A 24,927-nucleotide genomic window follows, 5' to 3' on the forward strand; every position below is an offset into this window, starting at 1 on the left:
TGGGGATATTACTGTAACTGATCTTGGCACAGCTGGTCATCTCCTCCTTCAGGCGACAGAATGGTCAAGGACGTGGGATGCATGGGTACATGGATAATTGGGATGAGAGAGAAGGATGACCTTAGGATTGGGAAAATGGATGATGGAAATGGCAATCAGCACTGGACACCGCCGATCAGCTATCACTAATAATCGAATTGGCGGGTCGCAATGGCAAAGGCAAATCGATGCAAACCATGGGGCAATGGCAATGGTGATCAGCGATAAAATGAGGATTGTCGATCATGCACGTAGACCGATGGCCCAAACCACATCGACGGATTGTAAATCAGGGAGACCAAGGGGCAGGGCCTTTACATATAACGATATGTGATTGCGATCAGATCACATCGCAATATTGTAACGACATAAACCAAAGGGGTGAGGTTTTATGGTTGTGTTACACAAAAATATCGTCATCATGATTATTTGCAGTCAGCATAGGTCTATCATCACTTGTATTGTCCTCCTAAGCAAGTCTCAGACCTCAGCTCTTCAAATCAAGCTTTGGAAATGAGAGAAAGAATTTAAAAGTCAATGTAACTCTGGTTCCGTACTTTCTCTCATGGTCACCTACGGTCCCACACCTTCTGTGTACAAAAGCTACGGACCTGCCCACTCTGTCCCTAATGGTGTAGGTGCGGACCCCTGTGAAAGTCAAAAGGCGCAAGTTTTATCTTAAAAAACTCACTTTGGGTTAATTCTAGAGGTTTCTAGAAGGAATTTTGACGTGGATTGTTCGCTTTGAGGTGGCTCATGCATTTCGAAAGAGAAGGAGCTAATCCCTTGATGAGAGGAGCTATCCCTTTGAAGGAGGGCTTTATCCCTTTGAAGGAGGACCTAGTAACCTCCCTCCATTGCACTATAAAAACAAGCATTGGGCTGGTTGCTAGAGAGGTTAGAAGCTGAACATTTTTGAGGGTAAATGCTGGTGAAATCAAGACTTCATAGTTAAGCCTAAAGAGGAGAGATCACATACCTTTTTGGTTTCATTGGGGAGTGAGTGAAACTTGTCAAAGTAGAGGAGACTTCTTGCTGGACCCTGGGAGGAGCTTGTACAACGTCAAGGCAAAGGTTTTAAGGTTCTTCTTCTTTTGAATTAATACAATCAAACTCATTTTTCTCAACAAGTATCTTATGTTATTTGTTTCATGGACTCCTTGACTTTCATTTTAAATATGTTTTATGAAATTGGCTTTTCAGGTGCTATTTAATTCGTTTGCCTTGTTTGTGTTTGCAGATTCGCGAAGAGGAGCTCATTTGGATCAAAGGAGTGAAGGCATCCACAAGCTAGCGTTGGACCTAAGGTAGGCCCTAAAACACTTGTTTGCTATTGTTTATTAAAGCATATTTAGAGAAAGATAGTGTCTGGTTGGTTTGCTTGTCATTAGGTCTTCTTTAGATTCTAGGAAGGTCTATCTTGTCCGCAAGATCGACTTATTCCGTGTGACAAAATGGCGACCATACTGGGGACTTGATTGTTTTCCTTGTTTATACTTTGACCTGAGAAACTGTATTTTTTGTTTCTGTTTTTGGCTTGATGATTGTGGGATTGGGTGATTTAGTTAATTTTGAGTTAGTTTTTATTTTTCATAGTTTTGGGAGAAGTACGCACCCTCTGAGTTAAGCACAGTGCGTACCTGTACGCGCTTTTGCTTTGTGCACAGAGCGTGAACGCACCTGTGTAAACAGGCTGCCTGCGTACCCTGTCAAAATTTTGAGAAATTTTAAATTTTTCTCTTTTTTATCAGTTTAGAATTTGTTTATAGGTTTTAGCCATTGCCCAGACCTGCATGTACCCTGTCAAAAACTTTCCTTGGTTTAATTTCACTAGTGTTAGGGTTGTAGGTGAAATTCCTAGGAGTTTTGCTTGTTGGGTTTATTTCTCATTTTGGTTGTGTAGTGGCTCTAAGCTTAGAAGCTGTAGGGACTTCAGATCACCTTAGTGTCTACCAGCCTTCTTATGAGTCTGACCATGTATGAAATCTCCCCTTGTTTGAGGAATCCGCTTTGAGTTTTCTCTTTACAAAACTTCGAAAAGCTTGTGTTTGAGAGTTTGGATTTTCATTTTCAAAAAGAAAACGAAATTGGTTGTTCTTGACTGATTTGTGATTCTGCATAAATTAGTCCTTAGCTTGCATCTAGCTGAGTAAAACATCCTTAAAAAGACTTTTAGTAGGCTTTGACTTCAAATAGGTTTTTATAGTTTGTAGCTCTCAAAGTTAGTCATTTTCATTAGTTTTGAGTTTTTTATTTACAAAATATAAAAAAAAATCTCTTTTGGAAAAGTTTGTTTTTGTAGTGATTGAGTGCTTTGAAATGAAGAAGGGAAATTTTTGTGAAATAATTAGTTGTCTCGTTTTTGAGTGCTTTGGAAAGGAAAAGCTCTTCTTTTAATTTGTTTAATTGAGAAAGATTTGTGTTTCTAAAGTATTTGCATTCTCAAACTCTTTCTTAGTTTAGAAATTCATCGAAGAGAAAAATATTGTTTAGATCATCTTAGGTGCATTTTTAGTGATTTTGAGTCGAGTCTTCATACCACGAGTTTCATCTCCGCACCTTGGACTTAAATAAAAACCACTAAAATTAACGCTTAAAGTAAAATTCACCTAGTAACATTTTTATTTCTAGGGCTCTGATACACCAACTTAGCTTAGGCTAGTGTCTTGGAGTAGGAGAGTAATTAACTCTCCAAGACAGTAAAAACAAACAAGTAGCTGTATCTTGTGGTAGGGAAGAAATCCAATTGTTTCATTTATGCTCTGGGAAAGCTCCTCTTAAAGGAGAAGCACGAGATCATGTCCGAACCAGTGTGGGAATCAATCCTTCCTCATTGGGAATGACGCCAGATATTCACGTATTAAAAATGGTAAACCTCGGATTAACCATTGTCGAGGAGCCTGGGGTCACTTGTTGTTAAACCTTGGATTATGTCAAGGAGCCTTCAAGGGGATTGAGCTTGCTACTCTGCCCTTGCGTGCGTATCGGATCGTAGACTGTTCCCCCAAGTGTATTTGTCTCAGTTGGTAACCTTAGTGGCCATATTCTTTAGGACTCTTCCTGAGGTGACAGTGGTGGGAAGATCCCACTGTACCTGGAGCAGACATCGGCTAGACTCACTTGGATTTTTTGGGGGTTCACTTCACTCGAGACGGTTAAGTGGAGGAACTTGTGCCAGTCTATTCATTAAGCAGGTTGCTGGGGTAACTGTTCCAACCGCCATTTCTGTACTGAACTTTGCGACGTTGGATTTCATCACCAACTAGTGTTTTCGGTCCGGAAAGTTACTGTTTGTGTGTGTTTGATCTCCTAGATTCTTTAGGCGTGTGATTCAAATTTGTTTGCTTCTTTAGAGACCTTAGGTGCATTTTATTGAGATTTTACTTTGTTTGCGTGTGAAGTAGTTAAAAGTCTTTAACTGTGGTTGAATTACCAAGACAGTCCCGTAGACTTCGGGGCCAATCTCCTGAGATTATAAACGTGGCTGAGTTACTGAGGAAGTCCCGTAGACTTCGGGGCCAACCTCCTGAGGAAGTACCGAGCCAACTTGAAGGCTTAAAAGTCCTCGTAACTCCTAGAAACAGTAGAGTTGGGTCACCGGAAGAAGGAGAATCTTCTCTGATAGTACATCCTGATTTTCAAACGCCAGTAGCATAATATAATCCACAGTCAGTGTCTGTCTCCAAAATCGCTGGTAGCTTTTCATCTACTAGTGATATAGGTGAAGAACCCGAAATATCCGAGCCTGAAAGTGAATTTGCTGCTACTCTGACATCGGGGTTTGTTTCTCCAACTTTTAGTGGTCCTGGTTCACCTAGGGTAGAAAGAGTAATCACTCAAGATCTTCCTTCTGGACTTATTTCTATTGAAGAACTTTCTCCGGAAGAAGAAGAAGTAGGCATCCCTATCCCTGAAAATCAACCTGTCATTGAACTAAGGGAGCGTGAATCAATTTTTTACAGTCCACCTAGGAGTAGTTCTTGGTATATTTCTTTGACTAATTATTTAGAAAACTCAGGGTTAAGTTTTTCACCACCTTGTGCTCCTTATCACTCAACACCTAGAGGTTTTTATACTCCCGTAAATATGTCAGGACAGTCGTCCATGTTTACTCAATCGCCCGAATCTTTTTTGTACGGCGGTCCATCTGTTCCCTCTGGGTATCAGTCTCTTTCTGGTACTTTTCTGGGAGCATCTCATCAACCCATTGAGCAAGGGTTATTAACTGGAAGTAATGGTAATAAACCGTTGACCGTAGAAAACATTCTCATGATGTCAGGTTCTATTCCCAATCCTCAACCTCAAGGTGGCCAGTTACCGCCTGGGGGGCAGCCTCAATTAACGCCTGGGGGGCAACCTCAAGGTACACAAATTTGCATCTGGGGGGAAACCTCAAGGACAGTACATACCTATGGGATAATACATTCCTCAAGGTCAACCCCAGACTCAATATGTACCCCAAGGTCAACCCCAATATCAATTTATACCTCAAGGTCAACCCCAATATCAGTATGTGCCTCAAGGGTATCAACCCCAAGGTCAATACTCGAACCAAGGTTTCCAACCACCCCAACGTCAAACATTTGTTCAAGGAACGAGAAATGTACCTTTCAATTATCAATCCTACCCTCAACCCGGTTATGGTCCTCAATATTCTAAACCAGTTATGGGTCAATACCCCGGAATGAATATAGTGTGGGATCCATCGCAAACCCAACAGGTGTTGTAGCCAAGTGTACAGTTGTCATCTCAAACTGGACAACCCCTAGTTTTTGGTGCACCCCAGCAACCAGTCCAGTCTAACATTCAAACTTCTATACCTTCGGTAGTTTCTCAGTCTGGGCCCAGTACACCTCGTACTCCACCTCAAACGACTGCTACAACTGCCGCTACATCTGTTCAATCTACCCCACCTACTTCTAGAGTATCGACAGCTCCGGTTTCTACTGTTCCTGTATCTACTCATCAGACATCTTTACCACCGTCTGGATCTACGATTCAAACTTCGGTTCAGATGCCTGTAGGACAACGTGGTTTAAGTACGGTTGTCACAAGTCAACCACAATTCACCTATCAACCGTACCAGGGACAGTACCAATTCGGTCCTGCTGTCCAACAGCCAGTTTATCAGTAACAACCGTATCATGGGTACACTTATCAACAACCTCAACAACCCCAGTATGGTCCGGTTAATCCTGGTTTTCTGGGAGGATACAATATCCCGAACGCGATTCCTATTCCTAGTTATCATGGATATCCTCCTCCTGGGGCTGGTCTCATGACCCAGAGTTTTAGGGATCCTAATCGGCAGTTCCCGTTTATCACAACTTTGGACTTACCTGACTTGTCGCACCTAACGAACGATCCCATTAATTATCTTCCGTTTTGGCCGCCAACGCCGAATAAGTTGCCCAGTGACATTCCCAAGTTCGAAGGTAAATCAGGAGAGGACTCGTCAAACCATGTGATGACTTACCACCTCTGGTGTGCGTCTAACTCCATCACAGATGATTCAATCCGTCTTAGACTTTTCCAGCGCACTCTAATTAGTCTTGCGGCCAAGTGGTACATTGAGTTACCGCGAGGCACTTTTTATAATTTTAGTCAGTTAGCTACCTCGTTTTTAACTCATTTTCAGTTGCCAGTCCGATATGACAATGGCACAGAATTGTTAACTTCGCTAAAACAATCGACATCCACGTACATTTCAGATCATATTCATGAGTGGAGACGTCGACGTCGTTTAGTGAAGGTATTTATTCCGGATCAGATCTTGGCTGAGTGGTTTGTAAAATCTTTGTTGCCAAAGATCACTGAAGATGTTGCTAAAGCCAAAGTTGTTACTGAGGAGCAAGTCATTGCTCAAGCACAGTACCTTGACTTGGTCTATACTCAGTCAGGTACGCTACATGAAAAAATTCCCGATCTTCCCACGCAAAATCAAATCGCTGCAGCTCCTTCGGGATCTCATGCCGCTGATGGTATGATTGGCATGACTAACACTAAAAGTAAGAAGAAGTCTTCCAAGAATTCTTCCCCTATCATAACCTTGCCTGATTCCCCAACAGGAGATTCTTCTGCAAAGATTTCTGCCGATATTCACGTTGTAGAATCATCTACAGCCAAATCAAAATCCGGTGGGAAGAAGAAAGGAAAGAAGAAGAACAAAATGGACAAAAGTTCAAAGGAGAAACCTGAAAAGGCGGAATCCAATGACGAAAAGTGCAAACCTCATTATCCTTGTCTCATTTGTGACGATGAACATTTTACAAGACTGCCCTCATCGTGCAGAGGTTGCGAATATTGTCAAGGGTTCCCAAACTCCTGCTGTTTTGAAGGATCCTTTTCCGGCTCAAGACAACAAGATGATAGGTTCATCCTCGAGTGCCAATGAAGAACCCATTCTGATGATGTCCCATGTTAGGATTGCGACTCGATCGCAAGATTATGGTAGTAAGAGTCCTGTTGATGGTAAAGAAGCAGAATCTTCTCATTCTAATCCATCAACCTCAGCTCCCGGTTCCTATCCACTACAGATCGAGAAACCTAATCCAGACTTGGTAATCAAACCTCCCGCCAAGGGTATACTTCGAAAGTCAGCTTTCAATCCACATGCGAGAGCGGCTCAGAATTATAACGTTGTTGAGGATTTAGCTGTTTCACCCTCAGCAATGTCGGCTTTGGAAGTGCTGCAATCATGCCCAGCACAACGTAAATTACTTTTGTTGGCTATAGGAGCTGTTGATATTCAGGACCCGAACCTAATAATTTTTGATCTAGAAAATAGTACACCGCGTTTGCCTCATCAAATGGCTTTCCAGATTCCAGTGATAGTTAAAAACAGGCCCATTCATCGGACTGCAATTGATGAGGGAGCCTCAACGTGTATTATGTCGATACAGTGTTGGAGATCGCTTGGTTCTCCTTCACTAAATCAATCCCCAACGATTCTAAAGGCCTTTGATGGCCGTGGGTTTCATCCTTTTGGGATTCTACAAGATTTACCTATAGGGGTTGAAGGAAAAACCGTTAGTCTAGATGTGGAGGTGGTTGATGCCCCTCTAGACTATAACCTTCTCTTGGGTCGAAGTTGGTCTTACGCTATGACAGCGGTCGTTTCATCGGTCTTTCAAGTAATAAAGTTTCCACACAATGGGAAGATCGTAACAATAGACCAGCTGGCTTACTTTTCATCCGACCCAGCCTCTTCGGAGAGTATTCAGCATGTTGGTAAAACGACTATCCCATATAAGGAGGTTGGAGTAGGATTAGTTAAAGACGTCGGTTTACTGGGAACTTTTCCTTTTCCTCCAATGAACGCATCATCTTCATTTGCAACCATTCATATGATTACATCAGACACTATTGTTTATGATGATCCTTGGATCGTCCCTTCTGAATCTGAGATAGACTCATTTGGTAATTCCATGCCTTTGAGTCCATATGAAATTGCCTATGAAGTTGTGCAGTCGTTTTCTGACTCGTTTTCAACCGAAAATGACTTAATGAATGTGGTCCGTGAGGAATCACTTTTCACATCAACCTCAGATTTAACTACGTTTTCTGAACTTGTTCACTCTGATGAGCAAATTCGTGAAATCCTATGTGTAGATGATTTACCATGGGAAGATCTCCATCACAGATCTTCGTTTTTACCCGAGGATGATCGTTTTGAAAATGATTTCTCATAAATTTTTACAACTGAATATGTCAAGGAACCTCAGAATCCAATGAAACATCCCGATTCAGAGTTAAATTTGGGAAACATCTCTCGAACTATTCCTATTGACATTTTGATTAAACCGGGAATTGTTGAGAACATTCATATAGGTGCCTCGTGTACAGATGACGAAATTCAATTATATAAGGACCTATTTCAAGAATTCCGCGACGTGTTTGCTTGGTCCTATGAGGAAATGCCAGGAATTGATCCCGCGGTTGTTGTTCATGAAATCAAGACTTACCCAGACGCTAAACCTGTCCGGCAACGTTTGCGTCAGATTCACCCACGAAAAGCTGCTGCAATTAAAGCAGAAGTTGAAAAACCATTGAAAGCAGGTTTCATTTATCCGATCCCGTTAACGGATTGGGTATTGAATATTGTTCCGGTTAACAAAAAGCAGGGAACAATAAGAATATGTATCGATTATTTGGACATTAATCGAGCCTCTCCAAAGGACAATTACCCAACTCCCTATATCGATCAAATCATTGATGATTGTGCCGACAGCGAAATATTCTCCTTTATGGACGGTTTTTCCGGATACAATCAAATCAACATTCTACCTACCGATCAACCAAAAACGGCTTTAATTTGTCCATGGGGGACATTTGCTTATTGCAAATTACCTTTTGGGCTTAAGAATGCCGGAGCAGCTTTTCAAAGGGCGATGTCTTATGCATTTCATGACATCAAGCACATTATGCAACCGTATCTCGATGATTTGCCTGCTCATTCATTACATCGAGCTGATCACCTCATCAATTTACAAGCAATCTTTATGAGGTGTAGGCATTATCGTATTCGGTTGAACCCACACAAATGTGTCTTCTGTATAGAAACGGGTCGATTGCTGGTATTTGTAGTTTCGAAAGCCGGCATTCACGTTGATCCCTCGAAGGTCGAAGCTATCATCAAATTGCCTCCTCCTTCGAGTCTTCGCCAACTCCAAAGTTTGCAGGGGAAAGCAAACTTTTTACGATGATTCATTCCTAACTACGCCGAGGTTACAAAGGGTTTTACCCAGTTGTTGAAACAAAACACTCAATTCTATTGGGATGAGATAGCTCAGAAATCTCTTGATGCACTCAAACACGTGTTGACCCATGCACCGTTGTTGCATCCTCCGAACTACAACCAGGATTACTTCTTGTATCTCGCCGCTTCTCATTCTACCATTGGAATGGTCTTAGTTCAGGAAGATGAATCAGGAACTGAACATATGATATATTACCTTATTCGAACATTAAATCCAATTGAGCTAAAATACTCACATGTGGAGAAATTGGCATTGGCAGCCGTCCAAGCTGTCCAACGTTTTCGTCACTACATTCTACTACGTAAAACTACAGTAATTTCGGATTGCAACCCTATGATCTACCTTTTGACCAAGCAATTGCTAGGGGGCAAGTACTCTAAATGGATCGTTATCCTGCAAGAGTTCGACTTGGAATTTGAGAAATCTAAGTCTAGGAAATCTTTAGTTTTTGCGGAATTAATGTGTGAATTCCCGCGTGCTGACACGGAAACTGTGGCGGAGGAGCCCATTGCGGACGAATCCTTGTTTCTAATCAGCACTTTAGATTCGTGGTATCTGGATATCATCGTTTATCTCCAGACCCAATCCTTTCGGCCAGAAATTTCAAGGTCAGAACGTCGGAAAATTCGATTCCAGTCCCAACAATTCAGAATTATTGGAGATACTCTTTATCGCCGTGGGATGGACTCTATTTTTCGACGTTGCTTAACTCACGAAGAACCTGAAAGGGTTCTAAATGACTGCCACTCTGGAGTGTGTGGCGGTCATATGTCTGGGTATGCCACAGCCCAAAAGATATTGCGCGCTGGCTACTTCTGGCCATCTTTATTTAAAGATTGTATTACGGCAGTCCAAAAATGCCACAACTGTCAGATTTTTGATTGTAAGATGCGCGCTCCACCTGCTCCTCTCCACCCTATAATTGCCGTTGGTCCTTTTGCCAAATGGGGTATTGATTTTATTACATGTAACCCTCACTCGGCCAGGGGGCATGCGTATATCATCCTTGCGGTAGATTATTTTACTAAGTGGGCCGAGGTGATGCCTACATTCGAGGTAGACGGCAAGGCAGCTGCAATTTTCGTGTTCAATCATATAATTGCTAGGTTTGGTGTCCCGCAAGCGATAATCACTGATCATGGGCGTCATTTTCGAAACGTTATGATGACCGAACTTACAGGCCAGCTTGGTTTACGTCATGATAGTTCAACCCCTTATTATCCACAAGCGAATGGTCTGGTTGAGTCCATCAACAGAGTTTTAGTTATCATGATCCAACGAATCATTGGGATTCATCGGTCGAATTGGCACAACATGCTATTTTCAGCGCTTTGGGCGTACTGAACTTCAGTAAAAACATCAACAGGGTTCACTCCTTTCCAACTAGTCTATGGTTTGGAAGCTGTGTTACCCATTGAATGCGAAATCCCGTCACTGCAAATGACCATCGAGTTACTTCCAGCCACTTCCGAAGAGGAAAAGTGTTTGTTATACTTGGCTCAACTAGATGAGAATCGACGTGATGCTGCATTGGCGATCGAGACTCACGCAAAACGAATAAAAGCTCAGTATGATCGAAATGTGACCCCTCGAAATTTTTCGGAAGGGGATCTAGTCTTAGTTTATGATCAAGCTAATGATAAATTAGGCGCTGGAAAATTCGTTCCTATGTGGCATGGTCCCTATGTTGTCAAGTGAAAGCTAGCCAAAGGGGCTTATGAATTGGTAGACTTTGATGGGGACTCTTTGGGTAAACCCAGAAATGGCCTTTACTTGAAGAGGTATTATGCTTAAAAGAATGGGTATGGAGATTTTTAGTTAGGATAGTTTTCTTTCTAGCTGATGTGTTTTAGTTTAAACAGTGTGCTTAGCTTAGAGAGCGTTTTTTTCGTCATTATTCCTGCTTATCTTGGTTTTACTCTTGATATTGCAGATGTCGATGCCTCTCCAAACATACATTGGTTTCGCTGATGGTGCTTGTCGTAATACACAGAACATCTTGTTGGGCAATTTATTGGGCTTAAATTGCTGCATTAAATTATCGACCAGGGAAACTTGTAAGCTTGTGATGATGCCAGCAAAATATATGCAGGAGTAGGCAACTAACTCTATGTCTAACTAAATTATTTACGATTCAATATAATATGCAAGGGAAGGGGATCCTAACTAAGGAGGTCCTGGTTGTCCTTCCCTACAGTATCATAGAGAAATCATTGATTATATAAAACTAGAAACTTGAAATGAAAACAAGAGAATGAACTTTAATTGTTGTTTAGATTCAAAGAGAGATAAAGACTAACTTAGTCTCTTGATTGTTCTCTCATGTACTAATCCAAACTAAACTAAGATTCATTCATAAGCATAAGAAATGAAATGACTTGAAACATAAAAGCAAAAGAATGAATTTCAATTATCATACAAATCAAATGGAGAGAGAGCCTAACTTAGACCCTTGGTTGTTCTCTCATATGCTGATAAGATTCTAATTTAAAACTCATTCATCAATCATAAACTAACCCTCAAACATCAAACATCTAAGAAATTAAATGAAATAAGATCTAATATGAAATAACATGTTCCTTTGATCCTTCTAGAGTGAGCTCAATTCTCTAAGAACAAAGTGACAAGCTATTCCATATACTACAATAAGGCAACTTATATCTAAAACTACATAATGAAAATATATGTACAACTTATATCTATAACTACATAATGGAAATATATGCAAAATGAAGCTTTATTCTATTCCATCATAAGTTGGATACAATGCTCCAAGAGTCCTCTCCTTGGAATGGAGGAGGTACTCCTATTTATACAATGAGATGAGATAACAAACTCATAATGATGATCCACTAATCTCTCTTTAGTTCCATACATTTCTCAACCATATAGACACATAACCCTATCCTCCATGATTTCCTCCATGAGGTCCATGATCTTTTCCATGAGATCATGATCTTTTCCATGAGGCTTATCTTATCAAATTCGAATTTGATCATTCAAGGCCACATAAAAATGCCCTGGAAGCTTCCTTTGTACCTACACATGTCAACAAACTCATTCTAATTGTTAGGTATAAGTATAAGCATATTATTTTCTAAAATTTAGCCATAAATCCACTTAACAATTTTAAGAGTTAATAAACTTTGGAAAAGCATTGTTATAACCCAATAATGAGGTAAATGTAATGATGTGGAGGTGGAATGGAGGTGACATGAAGGTAAAATGTGAAAATATTGGTGAATAATGTAGTGAAAATAGGGACCATTTTGAGGCCCAACATCTCCCCCAAACTGAAGGTATTGCATGTCCTCATGCAATCTATTACATTACTTTTTGGTACTTGAGCTTAGACTTAAACTCTGCATGATATCTTAACTTTTGCAAAGCGTTATTTTGATGAACTACAACTTGGTTGGTTCTTGTGTTTCAACCATATTTTGTTTGTTGCATTCATTGTATCATCTTTGCATATTGATAATGTGATTTTTATTGCAGAGTATTTTTGTTGGAATGCATCATGGTTGGTTCTTGTGTAACAACCATGATTGTGTTGGCATCCAATTAAATTTTAAATACTTTTGACAAAGCCATTTGTATGCTCATGTAATAGTGGCAGAGTATTTTTGTTGGAATGCGTCATGGTTGGTTCTTGTGTAACAACCATGATTGTTTTGGCATCCAATTAACTTTTAAATACTTTCGACAAAGCCATTTGTATGCTCATGTAATAGTGAATATATTTTGAAGGTAAGTGGGGTTAAGAATGTGATATATGAATGTGGATGTTATATGAATGTGACAAAGTATGTATGTAAATGTATCCTTTCCCTTAAATGGATGGTTTGGGCAGTTATTTGAAATGGGGAAAGGAAGGGAAAAGGAAGTGAAGTTTTTCCAAAAATTATTATTCTAACTTTTCAAGGAATTTAATGGTTAAAAGTTAGAAAATATCATACCTTAACTTACCGTTCCAAAAATAGATGAGAGTCGTGCATGTGTGGCTGCAAAAACTGTTGTCCGTAGACTTCTTTACTTGGTTGGGAAAATGGTGGATGAATCATGCATGTTCAGCTGCCACAATTCTGTGCTAAAGCTTCTTCTTCAATTTGTGGATGAAAGATGGATATGTATTGTCGTATCAGCTGCTGGATCCTCTGCTACTAGATGATGAATCTGAGGAGTCTGCTGAACATGGCTGAAAGTCGTATCTGCTGCTGGATGATGAATCCAATTAGTCTGCTAAATATGGCTGAAAATCTATAAGGCTTGGAAGGTATACAAAATATATAAGTTACATTCCCCCTCCAGCCTTATTGATTGACTTGTCCTCAAGTGATGACAAACTGAAAAACAATGAAAGGAAATTTGCTTCATCTACTACAAAATATGGGTCTTCAAGTCTGCAACGCTCGATGGCACAAATCTTACTATGTTATTAAATGTGTCGATGTTGAACATAGCAAGAAGTTGTTGACTTAGTGGCCGTTAATGAATGCCCCTAGCCAACACAAGAGCTCCCACCATTGATTCCAATGGGAGTCAGGATGCCTAACACATCTTTGTAGGTACGAATAAATTTTTCGTGGTCGAGTCACCTACAAGATCCAACGAACAAGGGATATTCATGTACTCCCATTGTTCATTGGCAAGAGTACTTGCCATTAAGTCATGCAAGCCTCTAGGTGTTTTTTCAATGATACTTAGACTCTAGGACTTTGACTCAATGATATCCATAGAAGCAGGGTTTTATTTTCGGAAATGAAGGGGAATGGTAATGACATGGAAAAGAGGAATGGATGTAAGGAAATGCATGGTGTATGAATAAGAACTCTTGCTGTGAAAAATGGATATGGGAAGGTCATGCTTTATGGTTTAACAATTGGTGGAATTCAAAATCTTTTGCAAAAAGGGAGTGCAAAATAATGGTTGTGGACATGGATTTGTCTTTAGAATTTTTCATGAAATTAGTCATTTGAAGACCAATTGTGCGCACAATGTAATCTCCTTAATGAATACTTGATTGTCCTATAACCTGCATGAATTTTGTGAAAAGTGTTTTTTTTTTTTTTTTACCCCTATACCAATGGTTGCAGTTTCATTTAGTTCATTATTCTCTCTATTTACATATCACCAAAATTGTGTTTTATGCCAATATCCTTCACATTCCAATGTTTACTCTTTAAATACTTCAAAACAATCACAAAACACATAACAATTTATTTATTTATTTATTTTTTTTAAATCACAACATGAAAATTATATCTAATATAAAACAATATATTAATACAAGCATATAACATAACAAACATAACAACAATTATATACAACAATTTACAATTAAATATAACAAACTACAATTATAACAATTAATGTAATTAAATTAATATATTAATATGTTAATACAATTAATATATTAATATATTAATACAAATATACCAAACATAAAAATTAAATAACAAACATTAAAAATCAAACAAATAACAACAAATTACATAACAAACTTAATAACAAATTACAATTAAAAATATATGTCAAAACAAATTAAAACAAAAATAAATACAATAACAAAAATAAATACAAATCAAAATTAAAAACACAAAACAAAAACGCAACGCAAAACAAAAATAAAAAAACTCAAAGCATGTGAATGAAATTTCCAACATGTCTGCGAAGTTTGGTGATAGGAACGAATGCACAAAATCGTGGGTCGATCCATACTCAATAATATTTTCTATTCTGGGAGCTGCAGATGAAAGATTTTGTCCCAGCAAGTTGTTCCTTCCCACATAGCGCCACAAAGGAACGTGTTGAGGCAGGTATGCTAGCCCAACACGTTGCGTTAACTTGATCAGCAATTTACGAAGTAGTGGACTTCGAGCAACAACTGTTGACTTTATTAGATTACAGGCCTCTTGCCAGACTGTTGATGCCACATCAAGTAAGATATCTCGGCCACCAACCTTAAAAATAGCTGCCATTGCCTCGGTAATGCCAGGTACCAAAAAGATATCAGCAGTTCCATCCATGGATGTTGACAAAGCTTCGTGTGTCCATTGTATAAAGCTGATCAAAGCAGGCTTCATGTCAGGTCGGGTAAGAAGCCGGGAAAGCAACAATCCAGTGATCTTCCGCATGGGACCGGGGTTCGAAAGATAGTCTTTGCAGACAACGATTATCCTCTCAACCAATGGCGGAGGCGCATCTTTAACCGAAGAACCTGCTTCTGCCAAAGCTGTATCCACTGACGATAGATCAAAAGGAATCAATACTAGAATCGAAAGCCAGAGAAGCATAGTGCACTTGGTCTCCATTTCCCCGATGCTTTCTTGCCGTATAGCGCTCAAAACCGTTGTCACGCCGTGGCATTTCTCTAGCAGAGACACCACAAGCTCCAAATCGGACACCTGGTGAGGGAAAAACTTCAAAACGGTCTTGTAACCACAGACTGTGACCAGAGTATAGATGATTATGCATAGCAGCTTGATGACCTCTAGAATGTCCCCGGATTCGATCCCTGACTCAATTGTTTTGGTGCGAACAATGTGCATTAAAGGAGAAACTATGCTCTCGAGGTGCGGCTCGAGCAGCTGTCCCTGTTCTTGATATTTATCCATAATGGATTGGGCTTTCTTGATGGCCAAGAGATCCACTGCACCGCCATTTTGCACGATGCTAGCTACCAGATTTCCAAGAATTTGTATTCCTGTACAAACGTTCGGCGGATTACTTTTTCTTTGGAGCAATACTCATCGTCTTCTTCTATATCTGGGACGACATTGCCTACACTTATGACAATCTGAATGAAAACGAGATGGCAATGAGAGATGACACCACAAGAAATGCTTCCACACCTTTTGCTTTCGCTGCAGGTCATGTGGATCCTCTGAGAAATTAGACTAAGTTGCCCAATTTTTTTTAATTGTTATTTATTTTGAATTAGTCATAAAGAAATTTTATTCAAAACTAATAAAGAAAATTCTATTAAAAGCTAATTCTATTGAAAACTAATAAAGAAAATTGCTAAAAATAAACTAACTCAAAATAAGTCAAGTCCAGAAAATCTGGGTTTTTATCTAGAAAATCAAGAGTATCATGGAATCAGTTGAGTCAGATCAATCCCCAGGTTGGTCCTGCTTGCCGATGCAACAAAAGCTTCCGATTACCTCCCATACTGATTATTGTAAACCTCCCGCTGAGGCTCTCGGATGGCTGTAACAGCAGAAATTCTAGGCCAAAAACTCATAATTCTTCGCCGCCATTAAACTGAATCAAAGCTAAAACAAGGGCCAGGAGGGCTAGGAGTAATGGAGGTGCCCATAAGTGGGAGCGATGCAGTGCAGTGGATTCAAGTCAATGTTCCCCAAACCGCCACAACAGTGGTTCCTCGAAACCAGCCATGCGCCCCACCACCACGCGATGCAGCGGGGAGTTTCGTCCTTGATGGGTTTTCGGGCCATGTTATCTGGCATATCCATAAATATTATTCCAATAGGTTGGAGCTATTGGAATTGTCATTTACACGGGAGCCTCCAAAATATGGTTTGCATATTGTATTCCATGATTCACTATCTCCATTTTCATATATCTTCAAGCATCAGATAAAAAACGCGTCGGGACATTTATCCCTTCTTTATGCATATCTCATCAAATTAAAATCTCCAGCCGCTTATAAATCTGGATCCGTCCTAGCTAGTAGTGAGCTGATACAGCTAGATATATCAAAAACTCTACCGCCCATTCTCTCTGTCTTACTTGAGAGTATGAAATATGCTCCCAATGTGGCAGAGAAAGTCTGCGGTGCTTTGTATATTCTGGCCCAGGGATATGGAGATGCATCAGTGAATTCTTCTCCACTTTCTCCCTTTTTCCACAACATTGTACATTCTCTTCTTGCTGCAGCCCACAGGGAAGATGCAATTGATTCTAGGCTTAGGGTATCTGCTTATGAGACGTTGAATGAAGTTGTAAGATGTTCGACTGAAGAGACTTCACCCATAGTAATGCCGCTTGTTCCAGTCATGCTAATGAAGCTCAATGAAACCCTTGAGACACCAAAACTATCTTCGGAAGATAGGGAGAAACAAAGTGAGCTGCAGTCCCTTCTCTGATTCAGAAACTGGACCTTCTCAAGGACCTTTCAAGCAATCAGCTCCATCGTTCAGTAAAACCCAGAATTTTTTTTTTTTTAATAATATATATATATATATATATGAGATATATATATTATTATTACATGGGAATTTTTTATATATATTTTTTAATTTATTTATTGTTGTTTTTATTTAATGTTTTGCATTTTTTTTTAAATATCTAGAAAAACAAAAGAAAAGGTTAGTTTTTCATTTTTCTTTTTTTTTTTTCTTTTTAATAATAATATGTATATATGTACATATATTATTAAAAAAATTTATTTTTTTAAATCTAAAATTAAAAAAACTAAATTTCATCTAAAAATTTAAAGATGTTTTTTTTTTTCATTCACAAAATTCTTTATTGTCATGTTGCACATTAGTTTTCCAGCAAGAGTATTTTTATTCGAATGAAATCAATAGATTTTCTGATCTTCCTAATCGCACGAAGCGTAGGAAGAGAGCATACTAATCTCTTGATTCGTTTTTATTCATGCAGGGGGGTTTCAAAAAGGATTGAATTTAAAACTAGCTAAATATTAAAACATCAGAAAACTCAAACTTAAACTCCTTTGTGAAGATCCTGCTATCACCAGGTCTCACAAGTTATTTTGTCTAAAGAAAAATACTAGTACTGAATTAAATTCCTAATGCCTAATCCCTTAGCACCATCCCTGGCAACGGCGCCAAAATGTTGGGCAATTTATTGGGCTTAAATTGCTGCATTAAATTATCGACCAGGGAAACTCGTAAGCTTGTGATGATGCCAGCAAAATATATGCAGGAGTAGGCAACTAACTCTATGTCTAACTAAATTATTTACGATTCAATATAATATGCAAGGGAAGGGGCTCCTAACTAAGGAGGTCCTGGTTGTCCTTCCCTACAGTATCATAGAGAAATCATTGATTATATAAAACCCGAAACTTGAAATGAAAACAAGAGAATGAACTTTAATTGTTGTTCAGATTCAAAGAGAGAGAAAGACTAACTTAGTCTCTTGATTGTCCTCTCATGTACTAATCCAAACTAAACTAAGATTCATTCATAAGCATAAGAAATGAAATGACTTGAAACATAAAAGCAAAAGAATGAATTTCAATTATCATACAAATCAAATGGAGAGAGAGCCTAACTTAGACCCTTGGTTGTTCTCTCATATGTTGATAAGATTCTAATTTAAAACTCATTCATCAATCATAAACAAATCCTCAAACATCAAACATCTAAGCAATTAAATGAAATAAGATCTAATATGAAATAACATGTTCCTTTGATCCTTCTAGAGTGAGCTCAATTCTCCTAAGAACAAAGTGACAAGCTATTCCATATACTACATTAAGGCAACTTATATCTAAAACTACATAATGGAAATATATGTACAACTTATATCTATAACTACATAATGGAAATATATGCAAAATGAAGCTTTATTCTATTCCATCATAAGTTGGATACAATGCTCCAAGAGTCCTCTCCTTGGAATGGAGGAGGTACTCCTATTTATACAATGAGATGAGATAACAAACTCATAATGATGATCCACTAATCTCTCTTTAGTTCCATACATTTCTCAACCATATAGACACATAACCCTATCCTCCATGATTTCCTCCATGAGGTCCATGATCTTTTCCATGAGATCATGATCTTTTCCATGAGGCTTATCTTATCAAATTCGAATTTGATCATTCAAGGCCACATAAAGATGCCCTGGAAGCTTCCTTTGTACCTACACATGTCAACAAACTCATTCTAATTGTTAGGTATAAGTATAAGCATATTATTTTCTAAAATTTAGCCATAAATCCACTTAAAAATGTTAAGAATTAATAAACTTTGGAAAAGCATTGTTATAACCCAATAATGAGGTAAATGTAATGATGTGGAGGTGGAATGGAGGTGACATGAAGGTAAAATGTGAAAATATTGGTGAATAATGGAGTGAAAATAGGGACTATTTTGAGGCCCAACACATCTCTTCCGCAGCTTGGGTTATCTATTCGCCCTCTGACAAGTTAGTATCTATGCATGGGGTAAGCCTCGGTCAAACAACGAACAACATTGCCGAGTACAGTGCAGTGATTGAGTTATTGTCTGAATCTATTTCATTTGGGATTCGGAGTTTGATAGTGAGGTTAGATTCTGAACTCGTTGTATTACAGCTTAATAGAGTGTATGCCATTAGAAATCCAGTGTTATTAAGATTATTTTTGAGAGTGCGTCTCTTGGAACGTGAATTTGATCACATTGAATATCAGCATATTTCGAGATCTTTAAATACATTAGTAGATGCAATTGCTTCTCGAATGTTAAATAGACATTTGCAATAATCATACATGTAGATTTTTAATCATTCCATAACATGATTAACAAGATAAGCCGGTAATAGTGATATATATATAGGAGTGTGTTAAAAATACATCGTCCTTGATCATAGGTTGAAAAACACCTTACTATCGGCAAAAATGATAAGTACAAAAAACAAAAATGTCACATGTGCCCACAATAGACGATCATCCTATCACTGGTGATGATCTCTATAAGAAACCACTACACGGGCCACCTTGCAAAGGAACCTCCTAAAAGGTCCCAGGACTCCAATCACATAGCGCTGAAGTCGACGAGGAATGTCGTCTATAGTGGTCTCAGGAATATCTCCTGTCAAGCGCTCAAGATGACCCTCCAACTTGGCCAAAACCTCTGCTGATTCGTCCTGTGGGGCTGGCGCAGGTGCAACTGGTTGCCTCCTCTCGAAAGGCCAGAGAGCGGCTGGTCGCTGTGGACCCACATCTGCATTTTAAAATTTTACTGTCAGCTTTGAGACGATGGAAAAATAAAAAAAAAATTAAAATAGGAAAAATGTTGAAAAGTATTTTACCTGACTCATCCAACTGCTCTCCTGGTGGAAGAACCATGTTTGGGTCACCACGAAAATCTATCCCAGCATAAGGGAAATCCTGAATGGAGAAGACCTGGTTTTCCAACCATTGGAAATACTCAGGTTTGAAGCGAGCAACCTCTGTCCTCTCGTCCGGGTGACGGGCCATGACTGCGACCCATCGCATCAGTTTGGGCTCTCGAGGAAGCCCAACTCCAACAGTAAGGTGCTGTGGGATCAACATAGGAACCCTCTCCAAGCCAAAACTCACGACCAAAGCCCCATAACCAAAGGTCTTTAGTCATCCGTTCTTGGCCCTGGTCAGTTGGCCTTTCACATTGGCCAACACGGCATCGCACTAGTTGAAGATGGTGTCTCGAAAGCAATCAACTGTCATACGCATCTGGGATCCAGTGGCAATATCTAATGCGGCAGCTCCGCAAAGTCTAGTGACAGTGAATGCAATCACCATGAGTTCAGGATGGGATATCGTCTTTATGTCTATCCCTTTGTCTCTAGCCTGGCTATTGTAGTACTCTAGCCGGAGGCTATCAACAAACTGGCCACCTAGCCTAGTCCCATGCAGAGTCAAGTCTTCACCTCTCTTAGGCAAACCAGTCACGAAATAAATGTCCGTCGGCTCGATTTCGAGCTAGTGGCCGCCAATGAAGAAGCACCGGTCCTGTATGCTCCATCTGTCAACCAGCCACTGTAAGAAATCCACCTGAGCCCTCATGCCAGGAATGGCCCAGAATTTGTACAGTCCGCACGCCCTCAAAGCATCAAGTGAAGGCTGATGATTCCATGCGGCAGCATCCACGTCCTCGTGCTCTCATTCACGCCAATCTAGCATGATGTACTCTCTGCATCAAGTATAAAGATTAATTAAATTGCTAGAAAATATTTTGATTGGTCCATTTTTGAGAATTTTTGGGTTCAAAACCCTTGCGGCGGGGTACGCACCCTATGGGTTTGACACAGTGCGTGGGACCGCACTTTGTCTACACGGAAGGTGTAGACCCTGAGCTTTTTCCCAATGGAGAAAAAGTCGGGGTCCACGGGTCCGCAATGGTAAACCTGCGGACCCCCGCGCGTGGGTTTCGCGCCTAAAAACCCTCCCAAGAGTGAAAATAAAGGACTAAAACAAAAAACTAAATGGTTGAAAATGAAGAGTAGGATGATGTGGATTACCTGGAGAAGACGACGCTCGATTCCGACGGTTGGATTTTCCGCAATCTTCACGGGAAGTTTTCTGAGCAAAAGCACTATTTTCTCACCCAAACTCAAACGGTAAAAATGAATTAACAAAGGCCCTTTTTATAAGTTTTTTGAGTAAATAAATCACAAATTTGTTTATGTTTCACTTTGAAAAGGTATTTTGCGACATTTTTATCCATTGCAAACAGGTATGAGTAATGTTTGTGTTTTTGTGCAGAATAAAGGATTATTCAGGCGAAATCTACCATTTTCGACAGAAAAACATGTAGAGTCATCTTTAAGCTCTTTTCTGACTCCTAAAACATGAAAAGGTTGCCGAGTGTTTCTTTTAAACTCGTTAAAACGGAATTAAAAGATGGTCCCCTTACAGCTCTTTTCCAACCGTAAAAACATGAAAAGATTGCCAGATTTTTGTCGTTTCAAATTCGATATTGGTTATAAAACGATGTGTCATTGATCGCTCTTTTACTTTTTCGGGTCAAGGGCACTAATAACGAAAAATACTCCTTGGTTGTAAAATATCAAGCGGTTCTCTCAAGTATTATTTTATACTTTTTCGGGCTTGGGAGACACAAATTTACGAAAAAGGTCAACTCTAGAGTCTTCTTAAGTTTTTCAGACTCTCTAAAATTGAAAAACGCCAAGTTTCTCCTATATTGGACTCGTTAAAATTTCACAGTAAAGGACCTATTCAATTACAAACAGGAACGAACCACTCCTTCTTAGGGTTCGAATTTAAACTAAGTTGGACTCATCTGAAGGATGAGCTTATAATCAAGCAAATGTTATCCTCCTCAAGCTTGTCAAAAATAAAGAGGTACTTGCCAGAAATGGTGGGGGAAAGAGAGAAAATGAGCCTGTTTGTCATACTTTGTAACCACTCTTGAACACGACACTTTAATTCATCTGGGTTGGGAAATCATTTGCCTAACAGTTGATCAAACCACATTGAAAGTCTTCAGCCGGTTTCTGGGTATTAACTTTGGGTCAATTGTCACCGAACCATCTGTTGTGTCGTTATGTGTTCAAGAGGTCACTGCTAATAATCCATTCATTTGCAAAATATCTGTCATCCATCTTGACCATCCCTGAGTCAGTTCTTGCAACTAAATTTCTTGAACTTGATCTATGATTTCATATTGTGGGCTTGCTTACGACGGGTCGCTTTCTATCGACATCAACTAATTATCTAGAAAGATGATCTAGGAATCGTCAGTACCTTGAGATCTGCATGCATCAATGGCAGGTTTCTCGCCTTTGATGACAGTTTACATCATTGACATTCGATCAAAGGATTCCGTGACATGCTCGACATCAACACATTTATTCGCATCTCATGGATTGTACTGGGTACTTTGAGAGCCATTGACATCATTGGTGGTTTCTCTCACACTTGTTAACAGTTTACATCATTGACTGGTAATCAAGTGGTTTCTACCATGTTCGACATCAACACATTCATTCGCATGGATAGAATCGTACTGTTTCGGGAAGTAGAAATGAAGACCGTGGATCTAGTTTCCACAATCCAGGCTGCGAGGAATTCTGTATTCATTATATAATGGACTATTCATAAATAGATGGCTGCACCCATACTGTGTCCACATGAGTCTATACTTGTGATGTTTTACAAGATCATTCCTGTATCAGAGCAGTAGTTAGTTTTTCTAGTCAGTTTTGATCTGAGCATGGGAATGCCTACCTCAGCGATGATATGATCTCATATATATATTTTGCATTGAATGTTTTTAAAAGTTCCAACCGGGTTCTCCACAAGATGATCCTCGAAATGATAAAGTACTTCACTCTTCCTAAATGATAAGAAATCCTCATCTACTACAGACTTCGCACTTTAGGGGGCAATCCGTTACACAAAAATATCGTCATCATGATTATTTGCAGTCAGTATGGGTCTATCATCACTTGTACTATCCTCCTAAGCAAGTCTCAGACCTCAGCTCTTCAAATCAAGCTTTGGAAATGAGAGAAATACTTTAAAAATCAATGTAACTATGGTTCCACACTTTCTCTCATGGTCACCTGCGGTCCTGCACCTTCTGTGTACAAAACCTGTGGACCTGCCCGCTCTGTCCCTAACGGTGTAGGTGCGGACCCCTGTGAAAGTCAAAAGGCGCAAGTTTTATCTTAAAAAACTCACTTTGGGTTAATTCTAGAGGTTTCTAGAAGGAATTTTGACGTGGATTGTTCGCTCTGAGGTGGCTCATGCATTCCGAAAGAGAAGGAGCTAATCCCTTGATGAGAGGAGCTATCCCTTTGAAGGAGGGCTTTATCCCTTTGAAGGAGGACCTAGTAACCTCCCTCCATTGCACTATAAAAACAAGCATTGGGATGGTTGCTAGAGAGGTTAGAAGCTGAACATTTTTGAGGGTAAATGCTGGTGAAATCAAGACTTCATAGTTAAGCCTAAAGAGGAGAGATCACATACCTTTTTGGTTTCATTGGGGAGTGAGTGAAACTTGTCAAAGTAGAGGAGACTTCTTGCTGGACCCTGGGAGGAGCTTGTACAACGTCAAGGAAAAGGTTTTAAGGTTCTTCTTCTTTTGAATTAATACAATCAAACTCATTTTTCTCAACAAGTATCTTATGTTATTTGTTTCATGGACTCCTTGACTTTCATTTTAAATATGTTTTATGAAATTCGCTTTTCAGGTGCTATTTAATTCATTTGCCTTGTTTGTGTTTGCAGATTCGCGAAGAGGAGCTCATTTGGATCAAAGGAGCAAAGGCATCCACAAGCTAGCATTGGACCTAAGGTAGGCCCTAAAACACTTGTTTGCTATTGTTTATTAAAGCATATTTAGAGAAAGATAGTGTTTGGTTGGTTTGCTTGTCATTAGGTCTTCTTTAGATTCTAGGAAGGTCTATCTTGTCCGCAAGATCGACTTATTCCGTGTGACAGGTTGGTTTGGATTTGCACTTAGATTTGGGGCCAAAAGGGACTTTGTCAGATTTTATAAGGTTTATTTAGGGAATGGGAAAGGTTTAGAGGTGAGCAGGGTGAAGGGATAAAGGGAAAAGTGACCAATGTGAGCCCCCTTTGGACACAACCAAATAGACCATGCTTCTTTCTGACCTTAGAAAGTTAGCGCTGCATAGCAGAGCTAACACTGGATCCTTCTTGGGATGAAAGCCTCCCTGTGAGGTTTCAAGAACCGTAGACTGCTGCCTTTCATACAAAAAATAAGATCAAAAATATTTCCTAGTGTTCCATTGGGCATGGAGTTTAATTAAGCCTACACTGAAACTTGTAAAAAGAACATATTTACAATGTTGAGGCCTAAAGGCCTTAATTAACATAAAATTTCAAAAACCACCCATTGACTGGGCCATCAAAAAATGTTTCTCCTTCCATACTTTGCAACATGAAAGTTTTGTTCCCCTGGACCTAAGAGATGATAAAAGAAGTTTTCCACAGAGTGTCAAATTTACTATGATTGCCCTTCTTTTCTTTCAGTGCATCCCACTTGAGAACCTAGTCACAAACTAAGAATTGACCCTTTTTACCTTTCTATGAAAGGTTTCCTTCTCTTGGTCAATGTGCATGTCAACCAATTCATCAAAGACTTGCAAAAGCCTGTTGATTTGATCACCTACCTCAAAAATTTTAGGGCTTTTAACCTTATCAAGTAGAGATGGTTTATATTTCACCCCCTCTCTCTGTATTCTCTCATCCTTGGATGTTTTTCGTGGAAGCTTTTGTACACCTATTGAATAATAAGGGTTGTTGTGTACTTGGCTGTGCCATTTGTGGCCTAAACAATTGATATAAATGGTGAATCAATGTGCTCTTTTTTGGCGGACACAAAGACTTCACCTGCTCCTGTAGCTTTCTTAGAACAAGCCCCATCAAAGAAGGTGTCCCAAATCTATGGGCCTT

At 39.4% G+C, this 24,927-nt stretch overlaps 1 pseudogene; it reads right to left on the reverse strand.

Moving 5' to 3' along the window:
• Positions 1–15,415, reverse strand: part of LOC149264099 (tubulin-folding cofactor D pseudogene) — a 47,902-nt pseudogene extending 32,487 nt beyond the window's left edge.
• Positions 15,416–24,927: the final 9,512 nt, after the last annotated feature.

Source organism: Pinus tabuliformis, chromosome 6 (assembly GCF_031772625.1).
Source record: "Pinus tabuliformis cultivar Carrire ecotype Pingquan chromosome 6, CPIR1, whole genome shotgun sequence".
NCBI classification, from domain to species: Eukaryota; Viridiplantae; Streptophyta; class Pinopsida; order Pinales; family Pinaceae; genus Pinus; species Pinus tabuliformis.